This window comes from Balaenoptera acutorostrata, chromosome 6, assembly GCF_949987535.1.
Source record: "Balaenoptera acutorostrata chromosome 6, mBalAcu1.1, whole genome shotgun sequence".
Taxonomy (NCBI): domain Eukaryota; kingdom Metazoa; phylum Chordata; class Mammalia; order Artiodactyla; family Balaenopteridae; genus Balaenoptera; species Balaenoptera acutorostrata.
In genome coordinates, this window is record NC_080069.1 from 37563071 (window position 1) to 37578529 (window position 15459).

At 40.2% G+C, this 15459-nt stretch overlaps 1 protein-coding gene across 7 annotated transcripts in view; it reads left to right on the top strand.

Moving 5' to 3' along the window:
- The first annotated feature begins 11049 nt into the window (after positions 1-11049).
- FANCC (FA complementation group C) overlaps positions 11050-15459 on the top strand; it is a 268384-nt gene continuing 263974 nt past the window's right edge. For all 7 annotated transcript variants that reach the window (XR_009008706.1, XM_057548936.1, XM_057548933.1 and 4 more), the window contains exon 1: positions 11050-11233. The gene's annotated coding sequence lies outside the window, so the exon portion shown is untranslated. The remainder of the gene's footprint in view (positions 11234-15459) is intronic.

Here is a 15459-nt window from a genome sequence, read left to right on the forward strand (position 1 = left end):
TACTGATATTTAAGGTTCCCCTACAGAAAGGACAGGCTGACACCTATCACCACCCATTGAGGACCACCCATTGACAGGATCCAACCAGGTATGTGGAATTTCCAATGGGCCTTTAGTGCCTCAATATTAAATATGAATAGATAAAGTTCATCATAAATTTGAAGAAATCTTTCAGTATAGAAAACAAAAACAAAAAAAGGAAACAGAGGAAAAGACAATGCAAGAAAACTTCAAAATAAGAGAACATGTTGTATCCATGATAAAAATGGGGGATTATAAATATGGAACATTTAGAAAACAAGAAAGAGCTTTTGAAAATGAAATATGATTGCAGAAATGTAAAATTCAATCCAATATTCAGAACATAAAGATGAAGAAATGACCCAGTAATTAAAAGGAGAAAGACAATTAGACAGAAAATTGGAAGATATATCATAAGAAAAGTAGAACATTAGTCATTCGTTCATTCATTCATTCAAGCAATATTTACTGAATGCCTGCTTTGTGCCAGACACTGGCCTGGGTATTCAGGATATATCAGTAAGCAATCCAGTAGAAGATCCCTGCCCTCAAGGCTTCACATGTTAGTTGGAGGATCCAGAAAATAAACAATAAACATAATAAATAAGTAAATTACATAATATGTTAGGAGATGCTTTGGTCAAAAAGAATAAAAATTGAGCAGGATAAGGGAATTGGGAGCGCTGGGAGGGCTTTTTTGTTTTGGTTTTTGTTTCCATTTTAGATAGGAGGATTAGGGAATACCTCATTAAGAAGGAACATTTGAGCAAAGACATGAAAGAGGTGAGAGAAAGAAGAAGCAACAGCTAGTGCAAAGGCCCCAAGGTGGGACCTTCCATAGCGTGCTTGAAGAAGAGCAAAAAGGCCAATGTACTGAAGCCCAGTGAGCTAAGGGGGGATTAACAGGGGGATGATGCCACATCAATAGCAAGAATTCAGACGCAGTGAGCCTTTGTAGGCCAAGCTATGGAGTTTGACTTTTTTTTCCTTAGTCAAATAGGGTGCCACTGGAGGATGTTCAGTGGAGAAGTGCCAATTTTGGCTTTTAAAAGGACTGTATAGCTGCAAGGTGGAAGCAGAGAAATCCAACAGCAATGCTTTGTAGTGATCCAGGTGAGAGACGGTGATACCTGGAACTAGAGTAGTAGAAGTTGAGTAGTACTTTTAGGGGAAGATGCAAATGTTGAAAAGTTTAAGAAGTCAATGGGGATAAACATGAGTACAACCACTACTGAACAAAAATATTACATAACTTAAACTAGCAGAAGAAATCTCAAAGTATCCAGTGGAAAACGGGAAAAGAGAAAAAAATTAATGGATTCATGGATATAAAACAGAAAATTTGAATTAGCTGCTTTTCTTTTTATTATTTCTTACTAGTTTATGGTTTCTGAAATAAACCCATATTACCTTTTAAATTTTAAAGAGTTTGTTTTTGTTCGAAGGGTCGGGCCCTCCTGTGATTCACTTTGGAAAGCTGGACTTGGGCTCCTGGAGGCACTTCACCAGCCTGGAGTCTAACATCTAGAAGCAGAGTTGGGGTTTGGGGGAGGAGTGGCCAAATTGAGGAGGAAGGAGGTAGGGGCCCACCTCTGTGATCTTGCTCTTCAACTGTGCTTCCAACCTTGCTTGAAATTTCCCTCCCTGAGGTACTCCTACCACAGAGCTGGCTCAGTGCTTCCCACAAACAATGCAGAACATCTACAGCAGGGGCCGCAAACTCAGATACTTTTGGAGTCAGCCAAGTAACAGAGATGGCAAGGTGGAAGATGTTAAATTATATTGTAACTTGGGAGTGCAGAGAAAAATGCATGTTGTAGGTCTGTTCCCCAGAAGCAGGCTATGAGCTGAGCTTTTGTATACAAGTGATTTATTAAGGGGGGGGGGGTGCCTAAAGAAACCAGGAAGGGGATGGAGGAAGAAGGACAGAGAAGGGGAAGAAACTAAGCAAATGTTCAATTTCAGAGTCTGCACCTGCAGGTGAGCTGGTTCCAGGAGCCCCAGTCAAGTTTTTCAAAAAGAGTCCCCACAGGGCCTGACCCTTAGCACAAAAGCACATAGAAGCCAAAAGAGGGGCACCAGAATCAGTGTAAGAGGTTTAACAGGACCTGGGGGACGCACCGCCGTGCTCTCGAAATTTCTTTGTTTACTCAGTTTGATCTCCCTCATGAAAGCCCACCCTTTGGTTTATGGTGTGGGTGGGGAGTAGAGAGGGAGTTAAAAAATTAACTGTTAGTTCTATCTGGCTTAAAGATCGTATCAGTGTCTTTAGCTGTTGCTCAGCCTTCTCAGATAGAAATGTTTCTCATTTGCCCCTTCCCCCTTTCTTCTCTTGAGATAATATCAGAGATATGAGTGGTAGAGTTTCTTATACCCTCTTATGGTGACAGAGAAGGGTTGGGATGTCTGGTTGAGGTGTCCTTTGACTTCTCTGGCCTCTGGGACCATGGCTCTAGTCCTGTTCGCAGGTTGCCTGGATGTCATTCACCTCTGGTTTGGTCTCTTTGTCAGACTGGTCACTGGTCTGAGGTGACCCCTCCTGACTTGGCATCACACTGACCTTCACTGACTGTAGACACCCAGGTTTATGCCACATATTCCCTCCAGCCTATGGGCTAAGCAGCCAGAGGTCCATTTACTGTCCACTCACTCTGACCATCAACTTTCAAATCACCCACAGTACTGTGGGGAGCCCCAGAGGCAAAAAGTATTTTTTTTATTGTAGCAAAAAATACATAACATAAAATTTGTCATTTCAACCATTTTAAGCGTACGATTCAGTAGCATTAATTTGATTCATAGTATTCATCACCACAATTTCCAAAACTTTTTCAACATCTGAAACAGAAATTCTCCTCATTACTCCCTTTTCCCAGCCTCTGGTCATCTCTAATCTACTTTCTATCTCTATAAATCTGCCTATTCTAAATATTTCATGTAAGTATAATCATACAATATTTGTCCTTTAGTGTGTCCGGCTAATTTCACTCATCATAATGTCCTCGAGATGTATCCATGTTGCAACATGGATTAGAACTTCATCCTTTTTTATGGCTATATTATATTCCATTGTAGGCATATACCTAATTTTGTTCATCCATTCATCTGTTGGTGGACATGGGTTGTTTCCACCTTTTGGCTATTGAGACTAATGGTGCAATGAACATTGGTGTACAAATATCTGTTTCAGTCCCTGTTTTCAATTCTTTTGGGTCTATACCTAGGAGGGGAATTGCTGGATCATACAGTCGTTCTATGTTTAGCTTTTTGAGGAACTGCCAAACTGTTTTCTGCAGCAGCTAAACCATTTTATATTCTAACAAACAATGTATGAGAGTTCCAGTTTCTCCACATAAATGCTAACACTTGTTGTTTTCTGTTTTGTTTTGTTTTATTTTATAATAGCCATCCTATTAGGTGTGAAATGGTTTTGATTTGCATTTCTCTGTTGACTGATGATGTTGAACATCTTTTCATGTGCTTATTGGCCATTTGTAGATCTTTGGAAAAATATCTATTCAAGTACTTTGTCCATTTTTACATTGTGCTGTCTGTTCTTTTGTCAGAGGCAGATTTTAAGAGAAGAGTGAGGACAAAAAAACCCTTGTGCCTTCATGTGGGCCTTACGGAATCTATACACCTCTCTGGAGAAGGGAGGACATGTAGGGCATGCTCAGACCCTGGACTGAAGGTCTCTCCTGCCTCTATATTCTTCCCTCAGTTCTTAGTGCTAAAAAGAGTGGTGCTTTTCTTTTACTGTTCTTGCAGTGTATCCTCCTTCTGTCATCAAGAATAATAGGTAAATTCTATGAGTTGGGTTTTCGTGGCCTAAGCCTAGAGACATTACCTCATATTTTTTGTATTTTTAATCTCTTTCCATTCATTTAGAAGAATGCCTCTGACTCTACATTCAGAAAGGCAAAAGAGAAAGACTTGTTAGTAATTTTCAAAATATTATTTCCATGACACAAAAATGAGTGAATTTGGCCTGGCCTTGGGGTGTTTGTGCGTGTGTGCGTGTGTGTGTGTGTGAGAGAGAGAGAGAGAGATAGGGTTAGCCATGAACTTCATCTAGAGGAGTACTTCTCAAATTTTAATTCATATCCACATCACATGGGTATGTTGCTAAACTGCAGATTCTGGTTCAGTAGAGTTTTTAACAAGCTCCCAGTTGATGCTAATGCTGTAGGTTCACGGATTACACTTTGATTAGCAAGGTCTTAGAGGACAATTTACACGTTAAAAATGTTTTGCAAAGATTCCCTCAAATAGATCCTGGGCCAAACATGGGTTTAGCAAGCAGGTTCCACACTTGAAAAATGATGGGATACTATTAGGACATCACTAAAGATTTCTGTGGCATGTCTAGTACAGGAATCCCAAAGTCAAGTGCTTATTGGGGTCAGTCTGGGGCTGGATGGAGGCTACCCAGCTGGAGAACCACTGCCTATCTACAGGAGGTACTGCTCTTGAACTACAGGTGATGGTTCCCAGGCAGAAACGCTGGCCCAGGGTGCCCATATTTTCCATTTTTAAAAGAAAAGTGGGATGTAGAGAATTTTTTGTGAGATCCTCTGATTTCTAAATGTTTTCAATCAATTTTTTTCTCAAACGGCCTTCAAGGTAAACAAAACAAGTCTGTTGGCAAGATGCAAACTTCAGGGTGCTTGCTTATTCTTTCTGGCCCAATATTTTGTTAGATCCTCAAGAGATACAGAAGAAGAGGACCTGGTTTCAGCTCCTAAGATGACTGTGGCCTTGTTGGGAGCTAAGATATATGCACATGAAGCCAGGGAGCAATGCAAAGACAGGCGTCTGCAAGTGTGAGAAGAAAACAGATCCAAGACATTTAAGGAAGTTGTGAAATCAAGCCCCAGTGAGACTGCAGATGATGCTCTGTCACTTGCAGTCCTGATTTTTTTTACAGTTAAAATGATTTCTCCTGATACATTGTCTCTACTGGCTTACAAGCAAAATGGGAGTGACATTTTTTTTTAATTACACTTAAATGTGATGAGATTATGGCAGAGAAAGTAATCAAATGAGGTAATACACGTTACGCGCTTAGCAAAATGCCTGACATAGTAGGTGCTCATTAAATGTTAGTTTCTCCCACTCACCCTTATAGATCTTGGATCTTGAGGAATGAAAGCTATATATATATGTGTATATATATATGTATATATTATACTATATACATGTATACAGTATAATATATACATATATGTATATATTATACTATACTTTATAGTATAATACTATACTTTATATAAACATGTTGGTGTCATGTTTGGGGTTTTTTCCTTTATCATGCAGCAGGTTTTTTTCTAGCTTTATTGAATTATAATTGACATACAACATTGTATAAGTTAAAGCATACAATGTGATGATTTGATACATGTGTATATTGTGAAATGAGTACCACAATAGGGTTAGTTAACACCTCCATCACCTCACATAATTACCTTTTTTTTTTTTTTTTGATGAGAACATTTAAGATTTACTCTCTTAGCAACTTTCAAGTATATAATACGGTATTGTTAACTACAGTCACTACGCTGTACATTAGATCCCCAGAACTCACTCATCTTATAACTGGAAGTTTGTACCATTTGAGCCACATCTCCACATTTCCGCCACTCACCAGCAGCTGTTTTATTGTATGATTTGAGTGTATTGAAACCTAAATGTAGCACATTAATAAATGCAGTTAACTAGTCTTACCGAGAAATGCTAGGCAATTAAGGGTCAATCTGAAACTGACACAAGAATGGGAAAAAACTTACTTATTTTTGACTTAATAGTTTCCAGAATTAATCAAATCATAAATGTGCAGAATTTCTTTTCATTTGCTATTTTTAAAGTGCTTATTAGCAGTTCTTTACTATTAATTTCATGCTAAATGAATCATTATGAAATACTTAAGAAGAAAATTATTTTTAAGCCATGTGCTTATTTCAAAATGTAATTTATTATTTTTTGCAGGCAATAAAAATGTGCTATGTTAGTTACAACACACCATGATTAGTGGGAATGCCTGCTCTAAATAGGAATGCATTTTTTACTGAACTAAAGAAAATCAGATGAAAACTGCCTTTATATATATATATTTCTTTCTTTTTCTTTTTTTTTCCAAACAGGGTATATCATTGATCAATGGAAAAAGAACAAACTTTTGTTTTCTGGGAATTCTGTGTCAGAGATTGCAAAATGATAAAGTTGTTTCTCCATTCTACGACATTTATAGGATTTTAATAAGTGGATAAGAGTCTCCTGCCTTCCTGTCTCTTGAGGTGGTTTAGGACCCCCCACCCCCTTTTTGAATGAAACGTGCTAGTGTCTTGAGTTTATCTCATTTTGACAACATCTATGCTACTGGCAGAGAAGATGTTGATTAATTAAAGGACGATCCCCTTCACTAGACTAAGCTTCACAAGGGCAGAGGATATGTATTTTTTCTCTTTCTCTTATTTTTTTCATCACAGTAACCTCAGATCCTACTATAGTGCCTCAGCTGAGTTCAGCTGCTAGCAAGAAAGATCTAAAGTAACAGTAGTGGGATAGGTAGGGTGGGAGGGAGGGAGACGCAAGGGGGAGGAGATATGGGGATATATGTATATGTATAGCTGATTCACTTTGTTATAAAGCAGAAACTAACACACCATTGTAAAGCAATTATACTCCAATAAAGATGTTAAAAAATTAAAATAAAATAACAGTAGTTATTTTAGAAACAAAACAGATTTATTTTTGTTTGTTCTAAAAGAAGTCCAGGACTTCCCTGGTGGCACAGTGGTTAAGAATCCGCCTGCCAATGCAGGGGACACGGGTTCGAGCCCTGGTCAGGGAAGATCCCACATGCCGCAGAGCAGCTAAGCCCATGTGCCACAACTACTGAGCCTGAGCTCTAGAACCCGCGAGCCATAACTACTGAGCCCACATGCCACAACTACTGAAGCCCACGTGCCTAGAGCCCGTGCTCTGCAACAAGAAGAGCCACTACAGTGAGAAGCCCGTGCACCTCAAAGAAGAGTAACCCCCGCTCGCCACAACTAGGGACAGCCCGCGTGCAGCAACAAAGACCCAACACAGCCATAAAGAAATAAGTAAATTTATTAAAAAAATAAAATAAAAGAAGTCCAGAGTTAGGCAAACCAGGTGACTCCTATGATTACTGAGGACCCAGGGTCTTTTTATTTCCTTTGTTCTGCCGTCCGTATTCCATGACCATTGTCCTTGAGGTACTTTATGGTCCAAGGTGACTGGACCTCCAGCAGGAAGCAAGAGAAAGAGGGAAAGGGCTAAAAAGCTCCTTCTCTATTGTCTTTCTGCCTTTCAAGAAACCTTTCTGGAAGTCCTACCTGACAGCTTCCAGTTCTCTCTCACTGGCTACAACCTCCTTACGTGGCCACCCCTAATAGAAAGGGAGTCTGGGAAATGTAGTCTTTTTTTATTGGGCACATTGCCATGCTAAGTGAAAGCAGTGTTCTCATACTAACAAGGAAAGAGGAAGTGGTAAAACAAGATTAATAAGGACAATCTAATGAGTTTTTTGTGAAGCAAAATTTATTCAGTTTATAAGACTGTTCTTTGAGACTCCTTCCCATCTTTTTTGAAAGTAAAAAATGTTACTAAAAAAGTGAAATGATGGTAGATTCCCCCTTGCTCCCCAAAGTCTTTATTTGACCCAATAAACAGTTAACTCTGTTAGTCTTCTAATATTATTGACACTTTACTGGCCCACATACAGGGAACTGCTGGACTATATAGGTGAGCTGTGAGATTTCTCCAAACTTCAATATACTCAGATGGATCTGTGTTTTCAATGCAGCCTATATGCTTCATGCCTTCTGCTTGGGAGGTTCTCATGAGGTATCCATTGATTAATTTATCAAGTAGGTTTTATCCAAAGTGCTAATGCCCAGTAATACAAAGAAGAGCTGCCACCGCCAGGTCTTTAGTCAGGGCTTGCTTTGCAGTAAGGGAGAGAAACTCACTGAAGTCAGAATAAGTGAAGGAGTGATTGTTGATATGATACAAGGGAATCTCACCGACAACTAAGAACAGAAAAATAAGCTAGTCAGTTTGCCTTAAAATTGGGCTTAAAAATGGAAAGTTGGGAATGGTAACTACCCTCTATCTCTCATGGAATAACATGGTCTTTCAACATTTTCTGCCAACTAACTTTGTTTGCTACTTATATTTTTTCTTCCCCCAGTGTCTTTGGTTGGCATGGGGTTTGGCTTCTGTGATGTAGGGGTGGTACAGTCAGTCTCAGCGCTGAGATTTCAAATTCTCCAGCAACCGTTTGATTGGGTCAGTGAGGATCAGGTTACTATTTCTGGTTCAAGTAGTTGTGGCAGGGAGCTGGGTGATTAGTACAAATATATTTTCCTAAGGTTCATTCTTTCAGCAGAGCCTAGAGAATGAGCATGTTGGGGGAGGGTGGCAGTACCATGCAACAGTTATAATACATTTCCCTTTTTCTGTTATTTTCCACCTCTGGGAGCCCTGTTTCCTGACCTCAGGTGCTTTTCTGCCATCAGCATGACAGATCAAAGACTTTCACTATTACTTGCACCATTTCTTGATGCATTTCGTGCACAAGCATTATTATTATTGTTTTCAACTGCAATTCAACATTCATTTCCTCAGTCAGAATGTTTTAAGAGGAAAGCAGTGCGGTGATGAACATGCACAGCCTCTGGGGTCACATCGCCCCTCCCCCACTTCTGCCCCACTAAAATCTTGGGAAGTGGTCTGGTACCCAGACTGGGGCAAGAGCAAGAGAATGGCAAGTAATAAGAAGCACCAGAATCAATCTACTTGTATTCGAAGGTATAACACCTATTAGTTGAGATTGCTCTGTGCATCAGATTTCTTTATCTGTGAAACTGGAATACTGTCTGCCATAAAAGATCACTGTGAGAATTAAAGAAAATAATCAGCCTAGTGCCTGGGACTTAATAAACACTTATTAAATATTCACAGTTGAGATACCAGCGGCAAATATTAGAGCCAAGGACAAGATAGTGTTAAGTGTTGGGGCGCCATATGAGAGCCGGAAACCAGGTGGGTGTCTGGACTAACTCTGGAAACATGAGTCTTACTACAATGGCTAGAATCCGAGACAGTTTATTCTATTTGTTTGTTGAATTTTAAAGGAAGATTTAATGTCAGTAACCTTGCAGCATGCAGCTGTGGTGTTTCCTCTCTCTAGAATGTAAAGATTCTAAAGGATGGATTCCATTAGAATGAATTCTAATTCTAATTGTGTCTAAGGATGAAATAATTTTCACCTACACGTGCCATTTTTCATTATTGTCATATTATTTGTGTGATTTGACTCTGTGCTGTAACCAAAATTGTTTCTAGAAGCACACATACTCAATTTTATGAGGCAGTTAAAAATAGGATTCATATCTAAGTATTTTTCTCAAGAAACTTTTCAGGCATTTTATAGTGATCATCTCGGTATTAAAGTATTAGGATAGCTCCATACATATGGATGCCAGATAAAATGAATGTCTATAAATTCCCATAAATTTATATTTGGAAATTTATACTATACACGCTACCCATTTAGGTCTAAATTAAGCTTAAATATGATGTCCTTTCATATACTGTAATGAGCCATGCAACTCTTTATTAACCACTGAATTAAAAAGACATAAAACTACAATATGGCAAGACCTCAATTATTAACACTACAAACACTAGAAATGATTTTTCAGCAAATATTTAAAAGGACCTGAGTAACAAAACAGATATTTTCTCTAAAGAAATACATGGTTTAATTGCTTCCTTTGCTGGTAAACACAAAACTTAAACTTGTCACATTTGTCACCACAAAGGCGACTTTCTTCTTATGGCCAAGGTGTCATGGTAAATATCACTCAAGCATGTGTCTCTCTGCACAAGCCCTGCCTTAGATTTACTCACCTTGAGCTATGCACACATCAAACAAGCACAGACCTCTTTAGCTGGCAGGGAATATTTTCAAGAATATATTTAACACCTTATTCCTTGATACAGATCCTGCCAATTTTGTCTCAGATTCTAGGTCTGGTTCCTTGTGCATCTCCCTTTAATTACAAAAATTGTTGTTGTTGTTGTCACCATTACCCTACACACTAACTTTGTCACTTACAAGCTGTATAACCTTAATAGATTATCTAATCTCTGAATTCAATTTATTCGGTAAAGTGCATATTTGGTTAAGTGGATATTCCTTTATTATAGAAGGCTGGAGGTGTCTGAATATTTTTATTATGTGTGTACATTGCCTTGTAGTAAATTTTTTGAAAGCACCTGTTAAGTTGTAGTTTTATAATTATTTCATTGATTTAAAATAAAATAAGGCTTAAGGTTAGGTAGTTTCCTCAAAAAATTTTTTTGCAAAAATTTAAACATCTGTGAAAAACCTTCGTGTATTACTAAGTTCAAGAATTAAAAAAAAAAAAAATCCACCAAGACACGCTAATACTAATGACATTAATGGAAGTTTATTAAAAAATGCTGTTTTCCATTTATTTATTTAGAACGCAGGTTTAAATGCAGCGTAGAACTGATTTGAACCCCAATCAAACAGTGTATAGAAGTGATTTTGGTGGTGGTGAGGGGCATCAACCCAAGAAAGATTCCTTTTTTGTGTGTGACCACACTTAGAAAATCATATTCTAGGCCTTCTTTCGAGGTTTTACCTTCTTGACAAAGACCCAATTTTTCTTTTAAAAATTCTCTGCATCTTGAACAGAATCTTAAAATAACTGAGCAACAAACGATTAAAAAATCCGCGTTTTTCCCCTCCAGGTACTTCCTGCTGTCTACTTGTGGCCAGCGACACCAACCAGACACCGGTGACATCTAAAGCAGCCTCAGCAGGCCCCCTCGCCAGGGAACCCGCCCCGCCAGACCAACTTCCGGTTGAGCCGGGGCCCCTACCCCGCCCCGCCCCACGAGCAAGAGATTCGTCGGAATTTTCCCGCGAGGCCGCGGGGGCGCGGAGCCGCTGGCCAGGCCCCAGAGTGCACTGCGGATACGTGCGCGCGCGGGTCCATTGACGAGCGACCGCGGGAAAGTTCTAAAAAAGTCAAAACAAAACAAAGAACCAGTACGAGGCAAAGTCAAAATTTCAAGCCACAGAACCGGGCGGTGGCAGCCTTTCCGCCACTGCCCAAACTGCTGAAGCAGCTCTGGCGCGGACCAGCTGGTAAGAGAGAGGCCGCAGAACGACAGCGAAGGCAGCTGCCTCCTTCGGGGGTCTGGCCGACACGTCAGCCTGGGAGTGTGGGTTGGGTGGGGGAGACTCGCTAGAACGTTCTCTCCGTTCCCCGCCTCTAGGTGGGTGAGCAGGGCTCTCGCGGTCTGTAGGGACTGAGGAGAGTGGGTAGGGGATGGGATGGCGCCAACCGTAGGGGCGGGGCCTCGGGCGAGGGGCGTGGTTAGAGGGCGGAGCAGGCCCAGGGGGTGGAGCCGACAGAAGGGTCGCAAGGAAGGGAGTCCCCCAGAGCGGTGGGAGCTCGGGGTTGGCGTTTTGCTTCTTTCTGTTTATTGAGCCTAGGTTAGCTATGTTTTCTTAAAAGGACAGGAGCAAAGGTGAATTTCTTCGCCCTGGATCCGTGGGAGATGTGAAAAGCTCGCCTTTTAAAATTCATCACCCTTTACAGCTGGCCTCATGCTCTCCGCACCGCCCCCCTTCCTCAGGGCGCTGGGAGCGGGAGGCCAATTAGAGGAGCCCGGGACGGGCTGTTACTCCTCCTACTCTGCGGGTTTTCCTTCTGTGAGGGGAGGAGGGTTCTGGTGGGCGATCATCTCCCAGTAACTCACTTTTTTTGAATGACAGGCCAAATAGCGTCCAAAGCCTTTGAGAGGTGTTTTTTTTGGGGGGGGGTGGGGGGTGTGTTTGTTTAGCTTGCCTTTTTCGAATTTTTTTACGTGGGCGCGTTTACAACCATGAACCCTTTGTGGTCATGTTGTATGGGCTAGAAAAGTCGGGAGGGGGAAAAAGATTTGGAGTTTTTAAAACATCAGAAATTTGGGACCAGAATGTCAAATAAAGGCCAAGGAATTTTCCAGCAAAGACCTGTATGTGCCTCTGCGTTTGTCCTAATCTGAAACTGTTGGAAAGCTCCCGGGCTCCTGGTTTCATTCTAACCTGTGTCCCATTTAATGCATCTTAACTGAGATGTGACTGAGTTATTTATCAGATGAGCAGGCACTTTTGGACCACCCAACTTCATTTCTTTCTGGATGTCACTCACCTTTAGTGATGTGCAGCTCAGAACAGTTTTTCATTACTCCCCTCATGAGAGATGGAAAGGCTGTACATTCTACAAATGATAGAATTCATACTGTGTGTTGGGGTCATTTATACATAAACTTAGATAAAAATATATTCATTGTGACTTTATCCATTAAGCTTAAATCAAATTGATGTTTCAATCTAATGTACTGTGCCAGATTCGCAGGGAAATAAGCCCTCATAAACATTACTCATATATGTGTACAAGAAAGACTGCATCAAAAAAGAATTTGCTTTTCCTAGTTATATCAAAGGCCTCTTTTCCCCAGAGTAAAAGTTAGGTCCTGCTTCTTTAGAGTTGACCTAATTATACCTTGGTATATTATACATTTTAATTCATTCTTTTCATTATTTAGTCATATACCTCTTGATTTCTTGAAAAACGTTTACTAAGGCCCCAGAAAAGAAAGGCAAACTCTGTAGTAGAATATCTGAATTTTTTGTTCTGTTCTCTAATCCGAAACATTAACTTGATTGATTGGCTGGATGTGAAAGATGTGCTGCTGCTTGTATGTGAAACTGTGCATGTACATTTTAAAATAAATGGTACTTCTAACAAGTTCCATATTTCAGCAAGTAGTTCCAGTAACAATTATACAAATTTTGTATTTATGAAAACCAGTTACAGGGAGGCTAGCCTAGCCAATAGAAAGTTGGATTGATTATCCAGGCCACAGAGACAGCTGAGGAAATCTCACATCTGTGGCAGTTCCAGGTTGGTAGTGGTGGAGCCTCAAGTCAGGCTGGAAATCAGCACCAAATGGATTATTATTATTTTTTTAATTGAAGTATACTCGATTTACAATATTGTGTTAGTTTCAGTTGTACAGCATAGTGATACAGTATTTTTGCAGATTATACTCCATTATAGGTTATTACAGGATAATGGGTATAATTCCACGTGCTATACAGTGTATCCTTGTTGCTTATCTATATTATATATAGTAGTTTGTATCTGTTAATCCCATACCCCTAGTTGGTCCCTCCCCCCCTTTCCTTTCCCCTTTGGTAACCACAAGTTTGTTTTCTACATCTGTGCATGTTTCTGTTATTGCATACACCTTCATTTGTATTATTTTTTAGATTCCATATACAAGTGATACTATACAGTATTTGTCGGTCTTTCTGTTTCACTTATTTCACTAAGCATAATATTCTCTAAGTCCATCCATGTTGCTGCAAATGACAATATTTCATTCTTTTTTATGGCTAATATATTGCATATATATACTACACATCTTAATCCAGTCATCTGTTGATGGGCACTTGGGTTGCTTTCATATCTTGGCTATTGTAAATAGTGCTGCTGTGAACATTGGGGTGGATGTATCTTTTCGAATTAGTGTTTTCATTTTTTCCAGAGACCGTACACAGGAGTGGATCATATGGTAGTTCTATTTTTAGTTTCTTAAGGAGCCTCCATACTGTTTTTCATAGTGGTTACACCAATTTACATTCCCACCAACAGTGTAGGAGGGTTCCCTTTTCTCTACATCCCTGGCAACATTTGTTATTTGTAGACTTTTTGATGATAGCCGTTCTGACAGGTGTGAGGTGATACCTCATTGTGGTTTTGATTTGCATTTTTCTAATAATTAGCAATGTTGAGCATCTTTTCATGTGCCTGTTAGCCATCTGTATGTCTTCTTTAGAAAGATGTCTATTCAGGTCTTCTGCCCATATTTTGATTGGGTTGTTTGGTTGGCTTTTTAAAAAAAATTTATTTATTTTATTTATTTACTTTTGGCTGCTTTGGGTCTTTGTTGCTGCGCACGGGCTTTCTCTAGTTGCCGTGAGCGGGGGCTACTCTTCGTTGCGGTGAGCGGGCTTCTCATTGTGGTGGCTTCTCTTGTTGTGGAGCATGGGTTCTAGGCACGCGGGCTTCAGTGGTTGTGGCTAGTGGGCTCTAGAGCATAGGCTCAGTAGTTGTGGCGCACAGGCTTAGTTGCTCTGTGGCATGTGGGATCTTCCTGGACCAGGGCTTGAACTCGTGTCCCCTGCATTGGCAGGCGGATTCTTAACCACTACGCCACCAGGGAAGCCCGGGTTGTTTGGTTTTTTGATGTTGAGTGGTAAGAGCTCTTTGTACATTTTGGATATTAACCCCTTGTCGGTTGCATCATTTACAAGTATTTGCCCATTCTGTAGGTTGTGTTTTTATTTTGTTGATGGTTTCCTTTGCAGTGCAACAGCTTTAAAGTTTAATTAGGCCCCATTTGTTTATTTTTGCTTTTATTTATTTGCCCTAGAAGACTGATCCAAGAAAACATTGTTACAACTTATGTAAAAATGTTCCACCTATGGTCTCTTTTAGGAGTTTTTTGGTTTCAGGTCTTATATTTATGTCTTTAAACCATTTTGAGTTTATTTTTGTATATTGTGTGAGGGAATATTCTAATCTCATTGTTTTATGTATGGCTGTCCAGTTTTTCCAGCACCGCTTGTTGAAGACACTGTTTTTTCTCTGTTGTATATTCTTGCCTTCTTTGTCATAGAGTAATTGACCATTGGTGCATGGGCTCTGTATTCTGTTCCATTGATCATGTGTCTGTTTTTGTGACAATACCATGCTGTTTTCATTACTGTAGCTTTGTAGTATAGTCTGAAGTCTGGGAGGGTTAAACCTGTATCTTGTATCCTGCAATCTTTTTTTTTTTTTTAAAGAAATACACGGTCTTTTATTTATTTATTTATTTATTTATGACTATGTTGAGTCTTCGTTTCTGTGCGAGGGCTTTCTCTAGCTGCGCCAAGTGGGGACCACTCTTCATCGCGGTGCGCGGGCCTCTCACCATCGCGGGCTCTCTTGTTGTGGAGCACAGGCTCCAGACGCGCAGCTCAGTAATTGTGGCTCACGGGCCCAGTTGCTCCGTGGCATGTGGGATCTTCCCAGACCAGGGCTCGAACCCGTGTCCCCTGCATTGGCAGGCAGATTCTCAACCACTGCGCCACCAGGGAAGCCCTATCCTGCAATCTTGCTGGTTTCATTTATTCTAATAGTTTTGGGTGGAAACTTTAGGGCTCTTTACATAGAGTATCATGTCATCTGCGAATAGAGACAGTTTTACCTCTTCCCTTCCAATTTAGATACCTTTTATTTCTTTTTCTTGTCTTATTGCTGTGGCTAGGACTTC